Raw genomic sequence first — 13,399 nt, 5'->3', positions numbered from 1 at the left:
TGTTCTCGGTCTGAAATTTACTATTATTATTAAAAAACCAATCAGATATCTGTTGGTCATCCTGTTATAAAAAAAAATAATACTAATATGACGACCTCCGTGGTCGAGTAGTGTGTACACCGGTTTTCATGGGTACGCCACTCCGAGGTCCCGGGTTCGATTCTCGGCCGAGTCGATGTAGAAAAAGTTCATTAGTTTTCTATATTGTCTTGGGTCTGGGTGTATGTGGTACCGTCGTTACTTCTGATTTTCCATAACACAAGTGCTTTAGCTACTTACATTGGGATCAGAGTAATGTATGTGATGTTGTCCAATATTTATTTATTTATATTTAATATTCCACGTCACGACATATCGTGACGTATAAATGTACTGATCTTTTTAATGTCAGAATCGGTTAAGCGAATGGTGACTTACGAGCGGTGGCGGAATGTCAGTTTTTATGATTTTTTTACCGTTTTTACCTTTTTTTTATCAAAACTCCAGAGGGTTACCTTGATGATTCATAAGTTTGGTCACTTTGGTGTCTATCCTTGTCTTTTTTTTGTTCAAATATATTTAAATGTAGTCAAGGTTATCGAGTTCTTGGTATATGGGTTTGAGTGCAAGTGCAAAACTGACTCATCGAAGTCTCGGATTCGGATCCCGGGTCAACAAAACTCTTAGTTTTAATAGAAATAAAAGCTCGAAATTATTAAGTTGTAACCGATATGGCCTAGTGGTATTACATGGGAATCTTAACAGATGATTGTGGGTTCAAACCCAGAAAAGCGTCCTTTGCTTCCAAGTGCTTAATTTGCGTTAGTAATTCATCTCGTATTCGATAAAATATCGTGAGGAAACCTACATGACAGATGATAATCTGGCACATGTATACAGATTTAGACATAGGGGGGTGTCCCCTCCATCAGGCGCGGTAGAAGCCGCGGCCGGAAACTGGTATGATTTATAGCAATGTGAATTCCTTAGCATTATTGCAAATAATAAAAAGTCTCCAAAATTACCTTTTCATAAAAATCGGTTAAAATTAAAAACTTAATATGAACCATAACTCATTAATTAAAGTCAAAATCACGTCATTTGTACCTGTCTGTCCGTCTGTTGTATGAATACTGATTTTTCATTATGTAAAAATAATTACGGAGAAAATTAACTCACAGCGGGTATAAATTTGCTAGCACCGAATTAAGAATACGCGCGTTGTTGAAATCCTGACTTTACAAACAATTATATTACATTCATTAACAGCCTGTAAATTACCCACTGCTGGGCTAAGGCTAGCTCCCTCTGACAAGATGGTTTTGAGCATATTCCACCACGCTGCTCCAATGCGGGCTGGTGGAATACACGCGTGGCAGAGGTTTCCTCACAATGTTTTATTTAACCGCCGAGCACGAGATGAATTATAATCACAATTAAGCACATGAAAATTCAGTGGTGCTTGCCTGGATTTGAACCCGCAATCATCGCTTAAGATGCACGCGTTGTAACCACTGGACCATCTCACCTTCGTTACATATAATTAAGTTTGAATTTATATATGTATGTAGTATCTCAGTAGATTCAAGTCTCAACGGATGCGGCTTCAAATCCGTGTAAACAACACCATTTTTTTCATTTGTAATATATTGTAGACTACTTCAATATCATGCTCTATAATAGCAATATGTTCACAGCGTCGTTGATCCAGGAGTTCTGGGTTCAAACCAAGGTTCAAACAAAGGTCGGGCCGATTAACAGTTATTAAGTTTCTGTTGGAAATTTGCAGAAGTTGGAAGTGCCTACTCCCGTGCCTCTGAATGCGCGTGAAGACATTGGTGCTGCGCTTGAACTGTTTCCGATCGTGTCGCATATGAGAATGAGGTTATACAGCTCCTGTGTGTGCGCACATACTTATACACAATCATATGTCCTGCGTAGTTGGCTGGTCTCCCAAGAATCTGGGTGCCGTTACCATCATCATGAAAATGTAACTGTTGTATCTTTATTGGGATTTAGAAACTACTAACTAACGAGGGGTTAATATACTAAATCAACCCCTCGTTATGTTATATCATAGTATGTTTATTTATTTAGCTCGAAAGCAACAATATGTTATCAATAAAAGGGGGATCGAAAGCAAAATCATTTTTTCAAAAAGGACAGCTTAATAATATTAATATGGATTAATTATACTTGGTATATAACATATATCTAACTCGGTGGTAGGGCTTTGTGCAAGCCCGTCTGGGTTGGTACCACCCACGCATCAAATGTTCTACCGCCAGTACAGTCACAAGGGACATAACATCTTAGTTCCCGAGGTTGGTGGCGCATTGGTTATGTAAGGAATGGTTAATATTTTGTACAGCGCCATTGTCTATGGGCGGTGGTGACCACTTACCATCCGGTGGGCCCATTTGCTAATCCACATAGTCATAGTCGATATATGTTCACATGACTGAGTTTCGTCACGTTATCTTTAACAATATTATAAATGTAAATAATATATAAATGTATGTCTGTCTGTTTGTTTTTAATGGCGAAACTACTGAGCCGAATTTGATGAAATTTAGCCTGAAGGAAACTCCAACTCTAAGAAAACACAAAGGCTACTTTTATATCTAATACCTGACGAGAGCCGAGATGGCACAATGGTTAGAACGCGTGTATCTTAACCGATGATTTCGGATTCAAGACCAGGAAGCAACACTAAATTTTCATGTGCTAAATTTGGGTTTATAATTCATCTCGTCCTCGGCGGTGAAGGAAAACATCGTGAGGAAACCTGCATGTGTCTAATTTCAACGAAATTCTGCCACATGTGTATTCCACCAACCCGCATTGGAGCAGCGTGGGGGAATATGTTCCAAACCTTCTCCTCAAAAGGGAGACGAGTTACCAAACCAAATATGAACATTTATTATAACCGCTTCGTTAAACTGATTTAAAAATATACATTTAACATACAACGAACAAATTAAATATAAAAATGGCTGCGATATAATTATTTATAGCATTGTAAGCAATTTAACAAAACAGCCTTCAAACCACCGAAAACTTAATTTTTTGTTTAATGGTAAAAATGTCAGTCCGTTAACTTCTCATAATTGTAACATCGATGAACGAAATTCATTTATGGACGCGATAATTAATAAACGAAACTTATTTTAATAAATCATAATCAATTGAACTAAATCAAAGAACGAACGAATGAACTGTTTTATAATATTCAGCCAACATATTATTTTTTCTATATAAATAAAATTAATTCGTCTGTCTATGGTTTAAAAATAACTGCCATTTTTTTTTATATATACTATTTGCGTCATACCAAAACCAAAAACTAATGTTATGTTGTTAATATGTCTATAACAAAGAATTTAATTTATTATATATACACACACATAAAAATAATATTACAATCAAAAATCAAATCAAGAAGTGAAAGATGAGAATATGGGAAATTATGAAAACCAGAACTTTTTTTTAAATATAGTTAGGCGTAGAGCAAATGCGCTATCTGATGTTAAGTGGTCAACACCTCCCATAGACAATGGCGCTGTAAGAAATTACATCACCAATGTGCCACCAACCTTGGGAACTAAGATGTTATGTCTCTTGTGCCTGTAGTTACAATGGCTCACTCACCATTCAAACCGGAACGAAACAATACTGGGTACTGCTGTTTGACTGTAGAATATCTGATGAGTGGGTGGTACCTACCCAGACGGGCTAGCACAAAGCCCTACCACCCAGTGATGAACTGAGAAAATATTTAAAGCCGTAACATTTCAAAACATGTGCTTAATTCAAAATATTTTTCAATGTAATTTTATTTTTATCAATTGTGAAAGAAGGTTTGATTGCGTTAATTACTTTTTATTTTGAATTTATTTTAAAAAATATTTCTCTTGTAATTTTTTTTTGTTTTATTACATTTTATCTCACTAAATTCAAATCATTTTTTAATTTAATTCCACCTGAATATCTCTGAGCAAGGTATCATATTTTCATTATGACGTAAACATTGCATTTATATAACTAATTACAAAAAATATAATAGAAATATTACACTGGAACATCCATTATTAACAACTCAACGAGGACCAAATAATTTAACAAAGAAATACATTTAAAAAAAACGAAGAAATACCGACAGAAAGAACAAAATAAGCCTAATTACTTACAATTGAGTATAACTCGTTGCCAAATTAATCGCGCACATTGTAAACTCGTTCCACACGCAAAACAACCCTTATCACTACACCAATAAGGTCTATAATCAGAATTTAAACATATCTTGATATATTTGCGAGCAATGCTTCCAAGTCCCGCCCAAGTGGGAATTTTTTGTACGAAAATTTTTGGGCTTTAGGCGTGGTTTATATGACCCCTCCCATGTAATTACTGGGGGGGAAATTTAGCCGGAATCATTAACGTAAATAACATATCGTTTAACACGTACTTTCACACGTATACTTTGGATATTCCGTGGGTTTTCAAATAAGGCGAACGCGACGTGTTAATATTTTAACAATTGATTGTCGGAACAGCGTTCGGACCGTGTCGTTTAGCGCTAATATGTCGAGCATCGTACGAAACAGCCGATGCTCCAGTGGCACGTTTATCTTAACCTAAGATTGCGGGTTCGAATCCGGGCTAGTGCTACTGGTTCTACCGCCAAGCAATACTTTGTATTCTTGTTATCCGGTTTGAAGGACGAATGAGCCGATGTAAATACAGCCAAAAGGGCATTCGAGATGTAATGATTAAAATTTCCGCCATTGTCTTGGGACGGTGGTGACCCCTAATCATCAGGTGGCCCATTTGCCCAAATGCAGAATTTTCATGGACTTCACATAGTGGTCAATGGTGTTTCTGATGAAAATCAACCAAGTATATAAATAAATAAATGATCTCGTGATGCCCCCTTGAGGAGTCGGAGTGGGTACCATTGGTTTTTACTGGATATTCCGGTTAGGGGAGGGTGCACCAGGCGTTCACAGCACCGGAGCGTCCCACGTACAGCCCCCCTCACCCCACTTCACGTTTAGTTAACTCCTGTACTGTAAAGTTAATAAAATTTAATTCTATCGTTTTTTATTTCATATTTACATTTATACGATTACTCAGAGAAAATGTTACCAACATACATTGTTTCAAAATCAAAATATACTTCATTCAAGTAGGTTTTTACAAGCACTTCTGAATCGTCATTTAACAAACTATATTAAGTGAAGCTACCACCGGTTCGGAATGTAGATTCTAACGAGATGAACCGGCAAGAAACTCAGTAGTTACTCATTTTCAACGTCTACAAATACAGTCATGTTAGTTAAATACAATTATATATGTATGTTATGTCTCCTGCCTGGGAGTCAACGAGCATTAACTCCGCGCTTTTTTATCATCAATATAATCTTGTATCGAATAATATGCCTTCTTTACCAATTTATTTTTGTACAAATTATTTGAATCTATGAAACGGCAAAGTTAAAAATATCAAATGATTATTAATTAACCCCCGATGTGCAAAAGGGTTGCAAGTTTAACGTGTGTATTTGTTGCATACATTGGCAGCCTGTTTCCCACTGCTGGGCTAAGGCCTCCTCTCCCTTTGAGGAGAAGGTTTGGAGCATATTCCACAACAATTAATAATTGGCAATCAAGAATCCTCTTTATTTTTCTGCACATCTACGACCGGAGCTCTTCAAAAGGAGACCATAACCGATCTTTTATGTGCAGCTGTCTTCCCATAATCACTGGAACAAAAATCGGCTCACGCTATAAATATATAGGAAGATTTGATATAGAATTTAAAAAAATATATACAATGCTAAACAAAAATATTTTAAGTACCTCATTGATGATCACTTAAATACTATATCAAGTAAGGTGACCACCTGTCGATTTAATAGCAACCATTTCCATAAAATTCCATTAGTGAAATCACTAATATATGTCTTGCTAAAGGAAAATTTCGTCTGTCTGTCCAATCTTGCGATTCAGGTATTTTTTTTTACGGTATAGGTTGGCGGACGAGCGTATATCCCACCTGATGGTAAGTGGTCATCACCGCCCATAGACAATGGCGCTGTAATAAATATTAACCATTCCTTACGTCGCCAATGCGCCACCAACATTGGGAACTAAAATGTTATATATTGTGCCTGTAGTTACACTGGCTCGCTCACCCTTCAAACCGGAACACAACAATACTGAGTACTGTTCTTTGGCGGTAGAATATCTGATGAGTGGGTGGTATCTACCCAGAGAGGCTTGCACAAAGCCCTACAACCAAGTAACGTCTACGATTGAGTTGAAATTGTGCACAGATTATAAAATAGTAAATTGATTTTGGAGGTAGTTCTTTGTGCAAACCCGTCTGGGTAACGGACATCCACTCATCGTATACTCCACACACAGCACAGTACCTATTGCTTGGTGGTAGTAACTATTATTATTTAGTTCCGTTTTGAAGGATGAGTAAGTCAACTGCCCATGTAATATCTATTATATCGCAAATGTCTATTAGCTGTGGTGGCCATTGTAGTTACACCGGCTCACTCACTGTTGAAACTGGAACACGACAAACTCAAACTCAAATTCCTTTATTCAATATAGAAGCATTACACTTACTTATTGATAGTCAAATTAAACAGTACCACCGGTTCGGAAAAGGAAACACCCTGACCTGAGAAGAACCGGCGAAAGAAACTCAGCGGGTCTTTTTTTTGTCAATCTAATTAAGTAAATATATTGAATATGATTAGAAATAGCCAGGAGGCTATCGTTTCATTCCCAAGGTGTGCTATCAAACATAAACTTACTAATTGTATAGTAACCTTTCGCACACAAGCGTTCCTTAACATTTTTTTTTAATTTTAATAATAAATATTGCTGCTTAGCGGTAGAATATATGATCAGTGGGTGGTACCTACCTAGCAAGTAGACTTTGTTCTGCTTCTGCTAATAAATTGATAAAATACTTCAACCGAAGCCACAGGCAACGACTAGTTGGTGGAATATTCGAGTTGGTGGAATAAGTATCTGATTGAAAATTATGAATACATGTATGCGACTTTTAAAAGCAATATTTCCGAATTATGGCGACGTTTTATGACATTTTATTCAACTAATAATAATATTTCGTACTTCACGCGCGTCTAGCACATAATATTAAACAGCTACCCGTCTTCGCTCGGGTATGTAGGGTCTACATAAAAAGTATATATTGAAGCAGAGAAACAATGAATAAATTGGGATTTTTTGGGGTCAAATATCTCCCACATACCCCCTATTTTATTAGGGGGAAACGCGTAAGAGCGTAGGAGCCTGATATCATGAACAAGTTAGCATAGTTTAAACAGAATTAGATGAATGGTTTAACACTAAAAGGACTAATAATGTACGAGTATATAATCAGTGAAAAAAACGTTGATTTGAACTTTGAAGTCTTGGGTTGAATTCCGAGTGATTTTTATGCACTTAATAAAAATCCAAATTTATTTTATTCATATAAAAAAATACGTAATCAATTTGAATTTTAAATGTTGGAAAATAGTAACTACTGAGTTTCTTTCCGGTTTTTCTCCGAGAATCTACATTCCGAACCGGTGGTAATACATTTCTGTAAAATGACGATTTAAATGTACTTTACTATTTGAATAAAATATACCTCATATTTTGCAATATTTTATTAAAATAGATAAAAAAATCTTGTTTTATATCTCGTGCTCGGCGGCGAAGGAAAACATCGTGAGGAAATGTTCATCCTCCTATTTCCATTACTGGGCCTAAATCATTTAAAGCTTTATAACTTTTGTACATAATAAGTTAAATTAAAAAAGGATTTTAAAAAGGTTATATATATATAACCTTTTTTAAAATTACGTATATATATATATATATTCTTTTTTTTAAATTAGAATACTAGCAATGCCCCAAATTAATTAAGGCATTACTAATATTCCAATTTACTCCACCTTTAAATCTTAACACTTTTCTTAGGAGTGGGGACGACTAGCCCAATATATATATATATAATTTATATATAACTATAAATTATCGGGCATATTACCCCCATTGTCGCCCGCGGGTTCGCTCGCGTTTTTGGTCGTCAGGTGTTAGGAGTAAAAAGTAGTCCATGGAGTAACCCCTACTTGGAGTTCGTATCAATAGTATATATAGATGCCCTTCGTAATTGCTAAGTAAATAACAGTAAAAAAAAATATAAACTTATAGGTATGTTCGTCCCGCGCTCTGATCACATATCGTCTGATGTATCTATTACGCATAAGCGGCTTACTGCCGACTTCGATTCCCGGTTGATTCAAATAAAACTATTACAAAGTTTATGGCCAAAGTTATAAGAGTTAGCGTTTTCTTTACTTGTGTAAATCGTATTTATTTTCAGCTGGTCTTGATGCAATGAGATCTGTCATCGAATTCACGTCTCGCTTTCGTATCCACTCACTCGATGGCTTCAAACAACTATTAAAATGAGTAGAATCAACGACAGACAAATTCACTCAGATTTTTTCAACAACTGATACTTGTATTATTTTTTAAATATTTCTGAAAAATATTTTTCAATACTTAACACATATTATAATTTGACTGCCTCGCTTGAAATCCTGAGGTCATAATTAATAAGTAACTTGTTTATTTAATGTGTTAGACGTGTGTGATGTGATTTTATTCCCTAAATTGCGATGCGATTTTTAAAAAATCTACGTAGCTTCGCATCTTATTCGTGAAATGTTAACCACCGATTTACGCCATTTTGATACATTTTATAATCGTTATAGTCAATATAATAAACATTACTTTCAAATTAAAACTTGATAGTAGGGCTTAGTGCAAAGTGTATAAGGGACATAGCATCTTTGATTCCCAAGGTTGGTGGTGCATTGGTATTTTGAGGAATGGTTAACATTTCTTACAGCTCCATTGTCTATGGGTGATGATGGCCACTTACCATAAAGTGGCCTATTTGTTCCGCCTACCTATTTCATAAAAAAAGAAGAATATCATCATCCTTATATTTGCAACATCTTACGTTGTATTTATAAGTAGATTATCCAGTTTAAAACCAAACAAAATCAAAATATATTCAAAATGTATTCAAGTAGACTTTTACGAGCACTTTTGAATCGTCATTTAACAAACTATTTAAAGTAAAGCTACCACCGGTTCGGAATGTAGATTCTACCGAGAAGAACCGGCAAGAAACTCAGTAGTTACTCTTTTTCAATATCTAAAAATACAGTCATGTTAGTTAAATACAATTATATATGTATGTTATATATCGTGCCTGGAAGTCAACAAGCATTAACTCCACGCTTTTTTATCAACAATATAATCTTGTATCGAATAATATGCCTTCTTTACCAATGTATTTTTACAAATGACTTGAATCTATGAAACGGCAAAGTTAAAAATGTCTGCGGAATTTTATTATAGAAGCGGACACCTTGCCCCAAGAATGATTTATTGACTTTGCGGAGTCGGAAACTTGGCGTTAGTCAAAGTCAAAGTCAAAAATTTTTATTCAATATAGAAGTGTTTACACTTGCTTATTAATAGTCAAAAATCTACTACCGGTTCGGAATTTAACACCTCGGACCTGAGAAGAACCGGCGAAAGAAACTCAGCGGTATATTTTTTTTTTCCATTTTGCATGTACAATAATAATTATATTTTAGTTATTTGAAACAGCCTGGAGGCGATCATTTCATTCCCAAGGTGTGCAGTCAACTAAAAATTCATTAGTGTTGTAATATTCTTTAGCACACAAACACTCTTTAACGATTCTTTTGAATTTTATAATTGAATAATTTTAAACTTTTTCTGGGATCCTGTTGTAAAAACGTATACATTGCCCCAAAAAAGAGTTACTAACCCTGTGTAATCGGGTACTTGGAGTAACAAGTTCCTAGTGTTAATGAATGTACGTCACAATTTCTGGGAAAATCGTTTATGTTTTTGCGTACATACATAACATTATCAAAAACAAATTGAGAAGCGACAGTCATTATTTTAATTTCTTTAAATTTAGCTCTTAACGAATCTTTTGGGCCCAGGTTATAAATTGCACGAATAGCCCTCTTCTGCAGTACAAAAATGGTATTAATGTCAGCTGTATTACCCCAGAGTAGGATGCCATACGACATTATACTGTGGAAATAACTGAAATACACAAGGCGAGCCGTATCCACATCAGTCAAAAGTCTCAATTTATTTATATGGGGGCCCCATTGGAGCTTAGAGTCTATTGTCATACCAAGGAACTCTGTTGATTCTAAAACATCTAATGCTTCCCCGTTTAAAAAAAAGTACACTCGTTTTGACACATCTTACATTGGGAGTAGTGAATTTAATACATTTTGTCTTTTTACTATTTGACATTAAATTATTAACACTAAACCAATTTACTATTTCGGAGAGAGCATTGTTCACATCGTCATATGTTGAAAGACGTCTTTTTATTTTAAAAATTAAAGAAGTATCATCAGCAAACAATACTATCTCGAGTTTATCACCTAGAAGATGTGGCAGGTCATTTATATAAACAAGGAAGAGAAATGGTCCAAGAATTGATCCTTGAAGGACCCCCACAGTAACTGGAGAACCGGGAGATCTCTTTCCATTTACATCAACCCTCTGAATCCGATTGCTCAGATACGAAATCAGAAGACTGAGTGCAGTGTCCCTAATTCCATAATGACCTAGCTTCCTGACCAAAGTTTTGTGTTGCACACAATCAAAGGCCTTAGATAAATCACAAAATATCCCTAAGGCATCCTGTGACTCCTCCCAGGCCTTGTAAATATTTTTAACGAGCTCAACACCAGCGTCAGTTGTCGAGCGACCCCTTGTAAATCCAAATTGTTTCTTGTGTAGCAACTTGTTATTATTAAAATGTACTAGCATTTGATTTAGTAATAACTTTTCAAAGATCTTGCTAAGAGTTGGTAGTACAGAGATGGGCCTATAGTTGTTGGGGTCTGATGTACTAGCTGACTTAAATATTGGTAATACTCTACTATGTTTCATGAGGTCAGGAAACACGCCACTAAGGACACAATTATTAAATATAGTGACAAGGTAGGGTGCGATTACATCAATTATTGAATTGACTACCATAACAGAGAACCTTAAGAGATCTCCCACAGATCGGCCGTTTTCTTAATAACTAGTGATCTGAAGGAACTTATTACATCATTTACACTTACTGTATTAAATTTAAAACTAATATTAAATTCTTCCACGTTGTTTTTTAATAATGATTTAGCAACGGTAGGAGAGGAATTTAATGAGTTAGTAGTCGCAAATGGAATATCAGCAAAAAAAAATTTCTTTTTTTTTTGCGTTCTAGTGTTATCCTTACTTCTTGTGCACATACAATGATTATCACTAATTTTATCAAAGTGATCAATGCCACTGTGAATATACATAATATTGTTTTAAATATACTGTAACGCAACAGTCAGTATTCCTACTTTGTTAAAAACATCCCGAAGAGAGTCTCTAGCTCCAAGATTATAAATAGACCGGATTGCTCTCTTTTGTAAAATAAAAACAGATTCAATATCTGCAGTATTACCCCAAAGTAATATGCCATATGACATAATACTGTGAAAATAACCAAAATATACTAGACGAGCGGTATCAATATCAGTTAGTTGTCTAACTTTTCTAACCGCGTATGCTCCGGAGCTGTCTTCCTGTCGGGGATGATAAATGAGGACTCCACTGAAGTTTGGAATCCAATGCTATTCCTAAAAAACCGTAGTATCGGCTACATCTTATACTTTATTACTAATACTGACTTAACTTACGTTTTCCTCAATAAACGTGAGTTTAAACGAAATCGCTGCCTCTCATAGCATGGGCCAGCCAACTTTTATCTCTTAATAAATTGCTTGTAAGTGCCTCTTTGACGTTGTAAGTGAAGAGATTTTGTTTTACACGACATACATAAATGTTTTTTTTTGTATATATTGCATCTTGTTAGCTTGAACATTCATTATATACTAGTTGTCGCATACGGGTTCGCTCGCTCGGTTGGTCGTCAGGTGTTATGCGTAAAAAAGTATCCCATGATCTTCCTTGGAGTTCATACCAAATTTCATCAAATTCGGTTGTTGGAAGCAATTTGCGAAAACATACATATATATATACACATACATATATATACAGTGTTATTGGTAATTGGACGTATTCCCGTTAGGAGGTGATAGGGGTAACAATTTAATAATTTTTGAGTAACAACATTTTTTAACTTTTTACAAAATAAGTCAAAAAAGCAACTACAAAAATTTATTAAAAAAATATATATATTCATTTAAATGTAATTTTTTCTTCTGATTTTAAAAACAAATAAACACTTGTTATTCATCAATATAAAAACAATAATTATCGGTCCAAATTTAATAATACGCGACTGAAAACGATATTCACCTAGCTGGAATCCGTCGAAATGAAAAACAACCCTGTATATTAAACCTTCTTCGAACTGTCACTGCGCAATATGTTCTTCTAAATAGTTATCTGCTCCCAAATGCTTTGATGTTAATTGAAAAGCTATTTCTGACACTTAGGGGTATCAAACTGTTACGTCATCTGTATGCATTTACATAACCTTTTGTATGTATATAATTACATAACCTTTTTACCTTCTATACAGAGACATTTGTACAGAACTATATATAGGGGTGTGCCTTAATGAATTTGCAAAATGTCCTACATTTTTTTCTATAAACGAATCCTTCAAGATCTCTCACAACTATGAATGTTTAAGATCGAATACTCCTGTGAATATTTTTTGCTCAAATTGCCTTTAAGCCTTGCCTTTAATATCGCTTAAATTAGCAGGCGCTGTTTTAATTAATTCACTTTAGCGCAAGACAGAATTGTTATGATAAATTACATATAAATGCAATTTCTACATTTTACATTTTTTTTTACATTAACAGCCTGTAAATTTCCCGCTGCTGGGCTAAGGCCTCCTGTCCCTTTGAGAAGGTTAGCATATTCCACCACGCTAATCCAATACGGCTTGATTGAATACACATGTGGCAGAATTTCGTTGAAATTAGACACATGCAGGTTTCCTCATGATGTTTTCCTTCACCGTCGAACCCGAAATCATTAAAAACACTAATTAAGCACACGAAAATTCAGTGGTGCTTGCCTGGGTTTGAACCCGAAATCATCGATTAAGATGCACGCGTTCTAACCACTGGGCAATTTGTACAAGTTAACAAAAGTAGTACCTAAGACTTAAGTACTATTATATAGGTTATTTAGGTCCTAAGTAGATATTTTCTGCAAAGTTTTCTACAAACTTTTAAATGTTTTTATAAATTAAGTACGTTTCGCGATAGATACGGTGGTAAGTGGTGGTGAACAC

General features: G+C 35.1%; 1 protein-coding gene across 1 annotated transcript in view; it reads left to right on the top strand.

Moving 5' to 3' along the window:
• Positions 1-13,399, top strand: part of LOC113391592 (scavenger receptor class B member 1-like) — a 352,256-nt gene that overhangs the window by 87,607 nt on the left and 251,250 nt on the right. The window lies entirely within an intron of this gene.

Source organism: Vanessa tameamea, chromosome 30, assembly GCF_037043105.1.
Source record: "Vanessa tameamea isolate UH-Manoa-2023 chromosome 30, ilVanTame1 primary haplotype, whole genome shotgun sequence".
Classification (NCBI taxonomy): Eukaryota; Metazoa; Arthropoda; class Insecta; order Lepidoptera; family Nymphalidae; genus Vanessa; species Vanessa tameamea.
Note: the sequence above shows the minus strand (reverse complement) of the source record. Positions and strands in the feature narration are given on the sequence as shown.